This window comes from Rhincodon typus, chromosome 17 (genome assembly GCF_021869965.1).
Source record: "Rhincodon typus isolate 14 chromosome 17, sRhiTyp1.1, whole genome shotgun sequence".
Lineage (NCBI taxonomy): Eukaryota > Metazoa > Chordata > Chondrichthyes > Orectolobiformes > Rhincodontidae > Rhincodon > Rhincodon typus.
In genome coordinates, this window is record NC_063348.1 from 27,494,129 (window position 1) to 27,509,157 (window position 15,029).

Sequence of the window (15,029 nt, forward strand, 5' to 3'; positions counted from 1 at the left end):
CCATCTGCAATCCGACCCCACCACCAAAGACATCTTTCCCTCCCCACCCTTATCTGCTTTCCGGAGGGACAACTCTCTCCGTGACTCCCTTGTCCGCTCCACACTCCCCTCCAGCTCCACCACACCCGGCACTTTTCCCTGCAACCGCAGGAAGTGCTACACCTGTCCCCATACCTCCTCCCTCACCCCCATCCCAGGCCCCAAGAAGACTTTCCACATCAAGCAAGTATACTGCATCCGCTGTACCCGGTGTGGCCTCCTCTACATCGGGGAAACCAAGCGGAGACTCGGGGACCGCTTTGCAGAACACCTACGCTCGGTTCGCAATAAACAACTGCACCTCCCAGTCGCAAACCATTTCAACTCCCCCTCCCATTCCTCAGACGACATGTCCATCCTGGGCCTCCTGCAGTGCCACAACGATGCCACCTGAAGGTTGCAGGAACAGCAACTCATATTCCGCTTGGGAACCCTGCAGCCCAATGGTATCAATGTGGATTTCACAAGTTTCAAAATCTCCCCCCACCCCCACCGCATCCCAAAACCAGTCCAACTCGTCCCTGCCTCCCTAACCTGTTCTTCCTCCCACCTATCCCCTCCTCCCACCTCAAGCCGCACCTCCATCTCCTACCGACCAACCTCATCCCGCCCCCTTGACCGGTCCATCCTCCCTGGACTGACCTATCCCCTTCCTAACTCCCTACCTACACTCACCTTTACTGGCTCCATCCCCGCCTCTTCGACCTGTTTGTTTCCTCTCCACCTATCCTCTCCTCTATCCCTCTTCTATCCGCCTCCCACTCTCTCCCGATTTATTTCAAAACCCCCTTCCCCTCCCCCTTTTCTGATGAAGGGTCTAGGCCCGAAACGTCAGCCTCTCTGCTCCTATGATGCTGCTTGGCCTGCTGTGTTCATCCAGCCCTGCACCTTGTTGTCTCTGTAATGGAGTTTTGAGTCAGTTTTGTGATATGTGTGGATTTACATAAGTCCAGGTTCTTCAGCTGCCTGATCTAACCACGGCGTGGCGCCCTGAGCACACCTCTGGCAGGGACTCAGCCTGGGGATCGTACCTGAGAGTCCCAGGCAACCACAGGACATGACATTCTGCAGTTTCTGGATTTTAGAGGAACGGACGAATAACGATGGCGAGTCCCAGCATGACAATGCTTACAATAAAGATATTGCTCGAATCGTGAAACAAGCCCGCGCCATATGCCTTTTCCAGCAAAAAGGTTTCTTTTTTTTCCAAAACAAAAAGAGAATTCGTTGATTTTTGATACTTAAAATACAATTTAAACCTTTTTCAACTTGCACGGAGAGTTGGACAGATATCAATAATCAGGTCAGTTTCTGTAACCATTCATCATATCGGCTACATTTTTGATGTGTTTGTTGATTTTAACATCTTATTGTCAACATTGGCCGCTGGAAAACTTCTTTTTGAGCTCAAAACATTCCATCATATAAACCTCCCCTTCCCCTCCCCTCCAAACAAGTTATGGAAATTATTAAAAGACTCCGTGATTTCCGACTGAGCTCCAGGAATCGCTGTTCTCGGTTAATTGGCTGTTCCTTAAATTGAGATGAGAGCTCAGCCCTCCTGGTCATTGCGCTTTAGGCTTTACCCCGTTTGAATTGTAACAGGAGCTCCGTCACTGTTTCCGGAGTCTTTTCGCATTCTCTCCCTAAAAATCCCCCTCACAGACAGAATTGGAGCGGAGGAATTCTACCTATTTAAAAAAAACTTCCTTCTTTAAGAAGTTCAAGCTTTTGTTACAATGCACGGTAAGGAGCTAACTGCACTTATCTATCTGTGAGAATTCAACACGTGCTATAACTGCTGCTTTGTTAAAATAGAACACTTTTCGGAAGTTTTTTTTATCTGTTTCATGGGACGTGTCGTGTCAGTGAGGATAATGTTAGCAAACTGCCAGCCTCTCTATATAATACATCCACAGAATGCTTTTGCATCTGCTTTTCTTTTGGAAACCATATTGTTTTCTTCTGATGTATGAGATTGTGGTATGTTTCATTAATCAGATCAACTGGGTCGGTTTTAATTCCACAAATAGAACTCGAGTTAATGATGCAGTCGCCGAATTCAATAAATTTGAAGGGAGTGATCAGGACTAGGAGGCAGGTTTGAGTTCTGAGTTAATGGGCTGAACTGTTTTGAGTCAGATTTGTGATGTGTGTGAAATTACGAGTCCAGTATATTTTTTTTAGTCATGTGTGAGCGCATTATGTATGAAAACGCATCTCTCTGTGCGTGGTTCCCCGCAACGGTGTCCGGGCAATTTACATTTTTGTACATTATTTTTTAACGGGCTCGGCGGTCTAACTTCTGCATTATAATTCGAAGGAAGGCGAACGCCGACCTCAGTAATCATTAAATCTCCATCCTTCGGAAGTTTCTGTGATAGCCGGATGAAATGGGGAAATATCTCGTTAATACCTTTCATCCGAAGGGCAGGTAACTCGCTGCCCGGGACTCTCGGCGCCGATGTGGCTCAATGGTTTGAAGGGCTGGTTTTGCACAGATTGTGATTTCAACGGGCCCTCTTGAGGAGAGAGCCAGTGATGACAATATTTTCATGCCAGGAGAGTTATGCCCTGGTATTATCAGGAGAGAGTCATCATTATGGAATTGAAGTGAAAGAAGGGGCAACATTGCAGACAGACGAAGGGAAGCATGGCAATCCTTTTCGGGAAGGATGTTATTAGAGGAATGCTATGAAATTGCCATGTGGCCTCTCGTTTCAAAAATATTATGAAGAAAACAGATGGCGCCGCATCTGATAATGGAGCATAGTTGATGAAATTCTTGAGTTTTTAGAGGGGAAAAATCAATTCACATAGCACTTTCATTGCTTCAAGCCATTCTAAAGTACCTTACAACGCTGTCAGCGGTCCTTCTGATGTTGTGATATTAAGATAGAGTAGAAAAATATTCCCATAAAAGTTAGTTAGCAGTGCTAATTCAGCATTAATTATCTGATACTTTCGTTGTAAACAAAACCCCACATCATGGTGCTGGGCTTCACAAAATATAACCCAATGTATTACTAACTGCACTTCATGGTGATTAGATGTAGATTATAAATCATTGAACTAAATTTATCATAAATATTAATAATCATTAGCATCAATGGCTGGACATTCAAATTTGGCTTTAATATCCAACAGCCATTACCTGAAAAAAAAGAGAAACTAGAAAACTTGCAACCATTTTGTAGTACCTTGAATTTAAAATGGGGTGAATTTGTGGGAAAGAATACAAAATTTCCTGGAGGGAAAGTGTTCTGATAGAAGTTAGTTATCAGTGCTAATTGAGCAGTGATTATCTATATACTTTGGATACAAACAAAACTGCATTCTTTAGTTGAACAGTGGGATGAAATTACTCTCTGAATAGAGAGTGAGGGTGTTTTTAGAATCACTTGCAGTTCAGAAGCAGGCCATCACATAATAGTTACTCATGGAATCGCTATACAGTAATTATTGATGTGTTGTTGTAAATGTTGCTGCTTTTATTTCCTCTTGCTAAAATTTGAATGTAACTTTATGTTCACAGCAATTATATTATGTTTTAATCTGAGTGAGAATGTTGTCAATGTCCATACCAAAAATCAGCTGGCATTTAAATAAAAAACAAGAACAACATTTTCCATCATGCTTATGGGGTATGATATAAAGATTAACATCTTGCATTTATCTGAATTAAATGCCATCTGCCATTCCTTGGCCCACTGGCCCAGTTGATTAAACTCCTAGATAAACTTCTTCACTGTCCATGATACCATCAATTTTGGTGTCATCTGCAAACTTACTAACCATGTCTCTTATATTCTCGCCCTAATCCTTCATATGAACGACGAGTATATAACTGAAACTGAAATTGTTTCAAGACAATGATTTATCTTCGGTTTGAACCAAAGATGCAAACTGATCTTCCATAAGTAATCATGTGATCTTAATCATTCAACTAGTTTACCACTTCATAATTGCTCAGTTTTATCTTCTTTTCGATAAAAGCCATGCCAACCTTTGGATTATATTTTCCACTCTGTCAAACATTCAAATCCTTTATTCTCAACATAAATATCTGAACTCATCAATTAGATTACCACCTTTATAAATACAGAGTTCACGCTTGCAATACAAACCAACCAAACTCCTGAATTAGACTATTGTCTTATTACTGTTTAAGGTCCCTTATTCTCCATTTAAACCTTTGAGCTATTCAGTTAGATTACTGCCTTACAAATGTTCTTGCATACTCCTTGTTCACAGAATAGACATTGTAAATTTGTGGTTTAATTGAAGAATTTAAATCATTCTCTAAGATCCTTTTATTCAGGGAATGAACTGTTGAAATCAATCCGAATAAGACCTTGCAGATATTCTCAGAAGATTATTATTTCATTTATAAATATTCTAAACTCTTTAAATTCTAGATACAGATTAGAAGACAAGGGGTAAAGTTCAGGTTCGTGTGCAAAATTACTTTGTCCCAGAATAGAAAGTTGCAGGAAGGCATAAGACCTGAATTAATTGCAGGAGATTATATCCTCCATGTTCTTGTGGCAATGGAAGATAAATGGAGCTTTGAATTTTCCATCTGCCATCTATTTCCTTGTGAATGCCTGATTGTATCAAAGATAAAATATCCCCTACCTTGTCCCACCTTCATACACAGGTGTAAATCTTTATCTGCCTAATATATCACTTGCAATAAATTTAAGTGTTTTATGACATCATGTGTGGAGGTATAAGCACATAGCTGGGATGAACCATGTGATATGAAAATGATCTTCACATAGGTAGGTTGACTGAATAAAACACGTTTATTGTTATAGCATGGCTGAATGTGGTAAATGGAGACATTTGTCCTAGAATGAATGATTGTGACACATTCTATCCATAACTTGAATTCGAAAATGGATTAGTCTGTTGAATACTTCTGTAGTTTTCAAGCTCAAAGAATCGCTTGTAGTTTGTAATTTAGTCACCATGACAGCATAAGCTATGTAAATGATGTTTCAGCAATATTCTTGAGTAGATTTGTAGCTTGGGTCGTGGATGCTGTGGTTGGTTCGCTTGCTGAGCTGGTTCATTAGTTTGCAGATGTTTCATTACCCTGCTGGGTAACATCAGTACAGCCTCCGATGAAGCACTGTTGTATTTTCCCACTTGCTATTTAAAGTGTGGGGTCCATTGGAGTTGATTACCTCATTTCCGGTGTTTCTTTGCAGTGGTGTGTATATAGGGTCTAATTCTGTGTTTATTGATGGCCTTCTTGGTGGAGAACCAGGCCTCCAGGAATTTCCCTGCTTGTCCTAGGATCCTGACATTGTCCCAATCAAATCAAAAAGACAAGACCAATACTCACTTGTCTTCATACAAACAGAAAAGGAGGACCACCAGTTTGATTGGGATATGTAATTGAGATGCATCTGCATGAAGACTAAGAATGTTGTGCTATCATCACTGGGAAATAGCATGGTAACCCAATATGTAGGAATGTATTATATAGTAAAAAATACAGACCCTGGAATCTGTTTTGTTCAGAAAAAAAATATTAATTTATTGGAACATGAAGAACATGTAGATTAATGTGGCTAGGTGATGTTAACAACATAGGTCAGAATGTGGTGCACAAGCTGAAGCCTTCAGAAAAATAGGATAACAGGAGGCTGGAGTATGTTAGAGACATGATAAAAAAAACAGCCAAGCATACAACAAAGACAATAAGGCATAGGTTATAGTGAGTGATTGATATGGGGCTGGAATGTATTATAGATACACTTCATTGTATGTTAGGCTGTCACAGAAATAGCATAACAGACTGGGTGCATTATACCTTTGTGATGATGAAGGTTTCTAACATATTTTAATAACTTGGAAATTTGCATTCTGAAGTACAGGTAAATTGGTTTTAGGCCTTCATTCTGTGAAGGGATCAGAAGATTGTTTGGATCAGTGAACTAAAGCCAACTTTTTGAAGAAATCATGTGAGTTAATCAGGCTGAGTCAAACTACATGTTGAGATAATTGCTGCTTTTTGTTGACCTAAGCATTTATGGTCTATAGAAGAAGAGGCTAGGTACCAGATAGAGGTTGTGGTTAAGAAGAAAAGTTCCATACCAGCAGTTGTGATGTTTAGCCACATAAAGCAAGTCAATGTCTTGTATTTTTTCTTGGAGTTCTGTGAGAAAAATCAGTGAATTAGTCTGTGCGGTTGCCTCTCTTGGGGATTCAGTAATGGAGAGAATCACATCAAATTGCAATACTTGTGACCTTCTTAGTTCAGAAAGAAATTGTAAAATGAAAGTAGGAGTGACACCTCACCAGGATTGAGTATCTGTAAAGAATATTGCTAAGAAATGGAGTTGGATCTTTCCTTTTGCTGCTTTTGATAAGGTCTTTCCAAATTTTTTTATAAATATAACTTTGCTATTATTATTTTTTCTTTGTTGTAACCTTGTGTTCTTTTGTTAGAAGTACATTGACAGCCTCATGTAGACATTTTAAGTAATTGACCACCACTGTAATCAAATTGCAACAATAAAATCTATGTTCTACCAAGCTGGGTTTCACTTTGGACTCTGAATTTTCTAATACTACCCTCAGCTGGGATCATAATATGTACAGAGGTTAACACCCAGGCTGCATTATGTTACAGACACAGGATAAGAGATTGGTTAAATTTACTTTTAGAACAGAATAATACAGATGAGTTGTGTTACAGAGACAGGATAAAACATGGATTAATATGTTATAGACAACAGTCTTGAAATGCAATACATTGAAGAATAACACATAGTGGCAAAGTGTTACAAGATGTCATGAACCATGAGGTTGCCTTCGTAATATTTTTGGCAGACATATTTAACATCAAATATTTTTTATTTCTGATTAAAATTCCTTTTAGAAATCAGTCTGTCCAGATTTAGTATGGAAACAGCCTTTATAACCTTATAATTACATGTGCATGCCAAAGGGATGTAATGTATTGCCATATATATTTTTGATAGTTCCCTTGATATTTACTAGTGCACATTATATATCAAACTATCCAAAAATTTGTTCTTTTGTTGTTGGGAGTTAATCAGTAAGACAGAAAAGCTGTCAAGCTGAAAAGACTTCCTCTCTAATTATGTACTTGTCTCTGAGTATGCTAGTTGAAGATGAGGAGCTTTGAATGGTTTAATTGTTAAATTGCACGTGCTGAGTGACAAAGAGCTGAATCTTGCATTCTTTGGGCTAAGTGAATTGCATTGGGGTTTTTGGAGGAATTATCACTGATGCCTAGCAAGATTCCTCACTGTATCTTACCAAATGCATCTCATTCACTATCTACCCTGCCTGTATGGCGTTCCTCTGTTCTGATTTTATCCCCAACTTACCACATGCCATTCCCAAAAAAGTTGGCTTCTCGCTGAATGTCTGCCAAAAATTGGCACCCTTGATCCTATGCCATTGTTATACAAGTCCATTGTGCACCCAGGCGAGCACTCAGTCCAGAGCTGCCCAGCACGATTGCTGACATTTGCCCTGGACATGGCAGACGAGGGGAAATTGACACCCTGCTCTGTGGGCAGGATCCTGTAGGCCTTGCAGATACTTGACATCCTTCTGCCCCAAGGACCAACAGAGGAGACCATGACACCAGACCATGCTAGTTTTGTCTGAAGTTGTTACCTAGCTCAGTGTAGTCTCAGTTGTCTGTCAGCAATGTTAAGGTCAGTGTCCTTCTCTACAATGCCAGCATAGGCCACCACATTCTCTCCAATACCTTGCGTTCACTCTATCTCTGGTACTGTTACCCACATTACAGAGGCTTAAGCTCTACCACTCTCTGTTGCCTTCAACAACTTCTCTCACATGCTGTCATCCTTCTCCAAACCTTGACACTGCTAACCCTACATGCCCTCAGCACTGCCTACTCTCTCACTCGGGAAACCTCCTCACCTGACCCAAGACTAACAGTTGTGCCACACTTTCATCTCCCTTAAAACATACCCCTGTCTTCTCCAGAAGGAGAGCAGACCTCATCAGGGCAGAAAGGGTCAAGACAGTTGGTGAGCTGCAATTCTGTTGGCTGCTTATCCCTTATGCAGACAACTTCCTGACCCTGACCACCCTAAGTGGCTGACTGGTTGTGCCCAAGCCGCTGACTAATGTTGGAGGCTGCCCTTGATATACTGTGCCTGGCCCCCATCTGAAGTTTCTTTCTCTTGACATGACTGAGGACTGCTGACAACCACGACACATGTCCTGGCTTTATATCTGTGTGAAACAGGAAGGCAAGATAGAGGTAAGATGAGCCTAATGACTCTGGAGGCAAAGTGCATTGCTTTGCCTTGCCTTTTTGCAATGTGGAGTTGCTATGAGAAGCCAGGCAGGGTCAGGGAGAGTGATTGCTAACATAGCAAGTGAACAGCCCAGAGATGCAGCCTGGTCTAGTCTATTAGTTGGGTGTGTTTCCCTGAACACACGAGATCTTGCAGCAGCATTACGATGAGAGTTACCAGTGTAGCCCAAGGTGCAGCATGGAAGTACAGAAGCATCCTATTAGTGGATTAGAGATTATCATGAGGATTCTTGGAGGCTGACATATGTTCATAGACATTGGCGTCCAACATGGATGTGGGTGGGCATGTGACCAGTGAGCTGAAGTCACCAGGTAAATAAGGTGCCCATGATATTAGGGGCAAGGTACTGACAATCTATAAAGGATTGGCTGACTGCCAGAAGGCAGCGAGTGGTGATAAAGCAGTCCTTTTTATGACGGTAGCCAGTGACTAGTAAAGTTCTGCAGGAGATGGTGTTGGGACCACAACTATTCATATCATGCATTAAAAATCTGGATGAAGGAACTGAGGGCAATTATTGCCAAGTTTGCAGGTAACACAAAGATGGGTAGATGGATAGGTAGTGTTGAGGAAGTGGAGAAGATGCAGAGGACTTGGACAGACTACCAGAGTGGGCAAAGGAGTGGCAAATGGAATACAATATGGGAAAATTCTGATGTTATGCACTTTGGTAGGAAGAATAGAGCATTGACTGTATTCTAAATGGATGAAAGCTTTGGAAATCTGAAGCACAAAGGGATTTGGGAATCCTAGTTCAGGATTCTCTTAAGGTTAACATGCAGGTCCAGTTGGCAGTTAGGAAGGCAAGTGCAATGTCATTTTGAGAGGGTTAGAATACAAGAGCAGGGGTGTACTGCTGAGAAGTTTGGGCCTGAATCTAGGAAGGATTTGCTGGCCTTGGAGGGGATCCAGATGAGGTTTACAAGAATGATCCCAGGACTTCTCATATGAGACAACAAGGTGCAGGGGTGGATGAACACAGCAGGCCAAGCAGCATCATAGGAGCAGAAAGGCTGACGTTTTGGGCCTAGACCCTTCATCAGAAAAGGGGGAGGGGAAGGGGGTTCTGAAATAAATGGGGAGAGTGGGAGGCGGATAGAAGATGGATAGAGGAGAGGATAGGTGGAGAGGAAACAAACAGGTCGAAGAGGCGGGGATGGGGCCAGTAAAGGTGAGTGTAGGTGGGGAGTTAGGGAGGGGATAGGTCAGTCCAGGGAGGACGGACAGGTTGAGGTTAGTCGGTAGGAGATGGGGGTGCGGCTTGAGGTGGGAGGAGGGGATAGGTGGGAGGAAGAACAAGTTAGGGTGGCGGGGACGAGCTGGACTGGTTTTGGGATGCGGTAGGGGGAGGGGAGATTTTGAAGCTTGTGAAATCCACATTGATACCATTGGGCTGCAGGGTTCCCAAGCAGAATATGAGTTGCTGTTCCTGCAACCTTCGGGTGGCATCGTTGTGGCACTGCAGGAGGCCCAGGATGGACATGTCGTCTGAGGAATGGGAGGGGGAGTTGAAATGGTTTGCGACTGGGAGGTACAGTTGTTTATTGCGAACCGAGCGTAGGTGTTCTGCAAAGCGGTCCCCGAGCCTCCGCTTGGTTTCCCGATGTAGAGAAAGCCACACCGGATGCAGTATACCACATTGGCAGATGTGCAGGTGAACATCTTCTTGATGTGGAAAGTCTTCTTGGGGCCTGGGATGGGGGTGAGGGAGGAGGTATGCGGGCAGATATAGCACTTCCTGCGGTTGCAGGGAAAAGTGCCGGGTGTGGTGGAGCTGGAGGGGAGTGTGGAGTGGACAAGGGAGTCACGGAGAGAGTTGTCCCTCCGGAAAGCAGATAAGGGTGGGGAGGGAAAGATGTCTTTGGTGGTGGGGTCGGATTGCAGATGGCAGAAGTGTCGGAGGATGATGCGTTGGATCCGGAGGTTGGTGGGGTGGTACGTGAGGACAAGGGGGATTCTTTTTTGGTTCTTATTGCGTGGACGGGGTGTGAGGGATGAGTTGCGGGAGATGTGGGAGACACGGTTGAGGGTGTTCTCGACCACTGAGGGGGGGACGTTACGGTCCTTGAAAAACGAGGAGAACTGAGATGTACGGGAGTGGAATGCCTCATCCTGGGAGCAGATGCGGCAGAGGCGAAGGAATTGGGAATAGGGGATAGCATTTTTGCAGGAAGGTGGGTGGAAGGAGGAGTATTCTAGGTAGCTGTGGGATTTTTTTGTGGCACCCTCCTCCCACCTCAAGCCGCACCCCCATCTCCTACCGACTAACCTCAACCCGCCCCCTTGACCTGTCCGTCCTCCCTGGACTGACCTATCCCCTCTCTAACTCCCCACCTACACTCACCTTTACTGGCCCCATCCCCGCCTCTTCGACCTGTTTGTTTCCTCTCCACCTATCCTCTCCTCTATCCATCTTCTATCCACCTCCCACTCTCTCCCTACTTATTTCAGAACCCCCTTCCCCTCCCCCTTTTCTGATGAAGGGTCTAGGCCCGAAACGTCAGCCTCTCTGCTCCTGTGATGCTGCTTGGCTTGCTGTGTTCATCCAGCCCTGCACCTTGTTGTCTCGGATTCTCCAGCATCTGCAGTTCCTACTATCACTTGTCATATGAGGACTGGTTGAGGATTCTGGGTCTGTACTCATTGGAATTTAGAAGGGTGAGGGGGGATCTCATTGAAAGTTACTGAATACTGAGAGGCCTGGACAGAGTGGATTGGAGAAGATGCTTCCGGTAGGAGGAGAGACTAGAACCTGAAGGCACAGTCTCCAAATGAAGAGATGACCCTTTAGACCTGAGGTGAGGAGGAATTTCCTCAGCCAGAGAGTGGTGAATCTGTGGATCTTATAACTGCAGAAGGCTGTGGAGGCCAAGTCAGAGTGTATTTAAGGCAAAGAGTTTTTTTGGTTAGTAAGGGGATAAAAGGTTATGACGAGAAGGCAGGAGAATGGGGTTGAGAAATGTATTAGCCATGATCAAATGGTGGAGCAGACTCAATGGGCTGGATGACCTAATTCTGCTCCTATAGCTTATAGTCTCATGGTATCTGTTCTGACTTTCATGTCAAGAATTCTTGACATCTAGCTTGACAAATGCTCTCAACAAAGCTGGAAAATATTAGTGAGACCTGTTGTGTTGACTTACACTTAACAAGCAAGAATATCCCTTAATTGGCAACTCGCCCCTGTCTATTGAGAAACTTGCCTGGTCACTCTACAGATGTATAAAAGATGCAGTGAGATGCTCGCGACATTGAAATAGGCCTTCTGGATTGTGCTGTATTTTTCACCATAGCACATTTTTTTCCATCCCCAGTAAAATTCTGCCTGAGGTCTATGAAAGTCCCAGGTTCAGTTACAGTTTGGTTCCCATATCCATGGCCCTGGATGATAGTGTCCCAGAGAGTGGGCTGGGAGGTGGGGGCGGGTCCAATGTTGGGAGTGGGGAGGACAAATAATGACAGGAGGGAACCATTTTTATCAGTAGTGAGGAAAGTGATGGGTGCCCCTACTATCTTTAGTCCAATTAAGGGTCACTTAAACAGCCCTTCTTATGGAGGCTGTTTATTTACCAGTAGGTTGTGGGTACTGCCACCAACACAGCCAAATATTCTTCAGGCTTGGAAGTGGCTATCCTGATTGTGGGACCTTAGCAGCAAAGGATGTCACTCAGAAAGACATTGTGCTCACCCTCCACGACACCCATGCTCACGAATGACATAAATGTCATGTAAAACACAGTGGCTACAAGAGCAGGTCAGAGGCTAGGAGTCCTGCAGTGAATAACTTACCTCCTGACTCCCCAAAGCCTGTTCATCTACAAAGCACAAGTCAGGTGTGTGACTGAATACTTGCCTGACTGAGTGCAGCTCCAACAAAACTCCAGAAGCCTGACACCCTATCAAGACAAAGCAGCCCACTTGACTGCCACCACTTCCACAAACATCCAGTCCCTCCAACACCAATACTCAATCGCAGCAGTGTGTACTATCTACAAGATGCACTGCAGAAATTCACTTGGACAGCACCTTCCAAACCCAAGACCATTTCCATCTAGAAGGACAAGACAGCAGATACATAGGAAACCAACACCTGCAAGCTCCCCTCCAATCCACTCACCATCCTGACTTGGAAATATATCACCGTTCCTTCACTGTCACTGGGTCAGAATCCTGCAATTCCCTCTCTAAGGGCATTGTGGGTCTATCTACAGCACATGGACTGTTGTGGTTCAAGAAGTCAACTCACTAGCACCTTTTTCAAGGGCACCTAGGGGTAGGCAATAAATGTTGGCTCAGCCTATGACCCACGAGTCAGTTGGAAACAAGTCCTGTAGCCCCTCCAGGGCCTCTCCATGTGGCCCTGGCAAGCCTGACCCATTTAGCTGGGTTTCAGGGCCTCCACCAATTTGTGCTACTTGTAGCTGGGTGCAGTCCTAGTGGTGGTTTCTGCTCCCAGTGACACAGACTGCAGAGCAGGTGGCCCTCTGATTACCCAGCAGTCCTTGTGGTAGGTAGCCAACTCTGAAAGATATGGGAGAACTGACTACAGGCAGTTATCAGCTTAGTGAATGTAAAATCTTGTCAGGGATCTGAGTTGTCCCCAATTTTTGAGGAAAGATGGTGCTGCCTCTGCCCTACAAAAAGGTATTCTAACTGGCCGCAGTTTGTAACTGAAATTTTATTTTGGAGGAGATTAAAAACTGATCTTTCTTTTATTGGGTTGATTAGAATCTAGTGATTCCTGGAGGAAATGTGGTGATGTAGAGATCAGGAACAAACCTGGCAACAATGCTGTTGAAGCTTGACTATATCAGCAATGCCCATTCAGACTCGTGAAGAATGGGCCCTTTGGAATGATGCTGAAGGATACTTTGCATATGTGGCAAAGGATAGTGCCCTCAACAGAGCAGGGGAGCAAATTGAAAGAAAAATATAGTATATTTAAGAATGTTTTCCTTTGGTTATGTAAACAATCTATCATTATAAATTAGGAGGAAGTTCTCTGGGAATCAGGGCTTGCTTTGGAATGGCTCAGAGTCGTGATTTGAAGTATTATTTCTGTATCTTTGCCAATATAAATCAATTCCTTAACATATTCATGACCATGAAGAGTCTGATTTCCAAAGTGTAGCATGGGACTGCATTGCACCATTATCACGAGTGGGGCAATTGAAAAAAAAATGTACTTTTGCTCAAGAGATACTCGCTGATAATTCAAATTGTTTCAAAACAAGTAACAATTGCACAAATGTATCTCAATATGATTTCTATCAGAGTTACTGAAAACTTGTTCTATAGCTAGTTAGCAAGCAGACATGAAATTATTATGTCACTTCATATTCTGAATTGAATACTGAAAAGTTCAGTGAAGAGAAATTTAGCTAGACATTCCAATCCTGATTTGCGTTTCCTATTGTTACAAATCTCAGGAGAGAACTTCGCATCCTGACTTGGAAATACACTTTTGTTTCTTCGCTGGATCAAAATCCTGGAACTCCCTATTTAATGGTATTGTGGGTCGTAAGAAGGCAGCTTACCACCACCTTCTCAAGGGCACCTAGGGGTGACCAATAAATATAGGCTCAGCCAACAATGTCAGCCCATCAATGAATTTAAATAAATTGGTCTTGGTTGTGATTTCACCCACAGCCTGCTGTCCTTCGTCGTTGAACCCGAAATAAGGGTCATGCGCCATAAGGTACCATAAGGCAACAGATTCCAATGGAATTGTACTTGAGTGAGGCCAACATAAGAAAACGAATTAGTGGAGAGAATTCAATTGAGATACTAAAGAAAGGAATGTGTTGTGGATGCAGAACTGATGATCTATGTGATCAGAAGGAAAAGTGAACCAAATGTGATTTTAATTTCATTATTTCCTTTTTAAAAAGTAACAATGGCTTTGTCTGTGATAAAACAGCTTGCACAAAGTAGTGCACTATATGCCTGAGAAATGGAGACAAGGGTGATAATACAGTATGTTTGGGCTGTAATGTGTTGTCAAGAGGCAGTGTTGTGTGCATCACACCAGGGTCTCAGCGCATGTGAGTTTTACACTGAAATCCAGATAAATGCTTCCTTTTCCTTTATATTCATTCATGGGATGTGGGTGCCAGCACTTACTGTACATTCTTAACTATCCTTGAAAAGGCAGTGGTGAGTTGCCTCAAATGAGTGGATGTCCAAGAGATGAGTATTAGGGTGTATGCTCCTCCAGAGGTTGTGTTGTAAGCTTGAAGTGTCGAATGGAAATGTTTGCAGGAATTATTTTTATTTCTAAAATGAGAGAATAAATTAGAACTGTTTTGAATTAAAGTTTGCAATTGCCACTTTTTTATTGACTTATGGGGCATGGTGTCACTTGCTGGCCAGCATTCCTTGCCTGTCCCTAGTTGCCCTTGAGAAGGTGGTGGTGAACTGCCTTCATGTAGATAGCAGCAATACGCACTACTGCGCATTGGTGATGGAGGAAGTGGATGCTTGCGGATGGGGTGCCAATGAAATCAACTGCTTTGTCCTGGATGATGTCAAGCTGCTTGAGTGTGGTTGCAGCTGCACCCATCTAGGCAAGTGGAGAGCATTTGATCACACTCCTGACTTGTGCCTTGTAGATGACGGTCAGGCTTCAGGGAGTCGGGAGTTGAGTTACTC

The 15,029-nt window shown here is 43.4% G+C and overlaps 1 protein-coding gene across 1 annotated transcript in view; it reads left to right on the top strand.

Moving 5' to 3' along the window:
* The first annotated feature begins 1,606 nt into the window (after nt 1-1,606).
* Nucleotides 1,607-15,029, top strand: part of dennd2b (DENN domain containing 2B) — a 397,329-nt gene continuing 383,906 nt past the window's right edge. The window contains exon 1 of the mRNA XM_048606823.1: nt 1,607-1,785. The gene's annotated coding sequence lies outside the window, so the exon portion shown is untranslated. The remainder of the gene's footprint in view (nt 1,786-15,029) is intronic.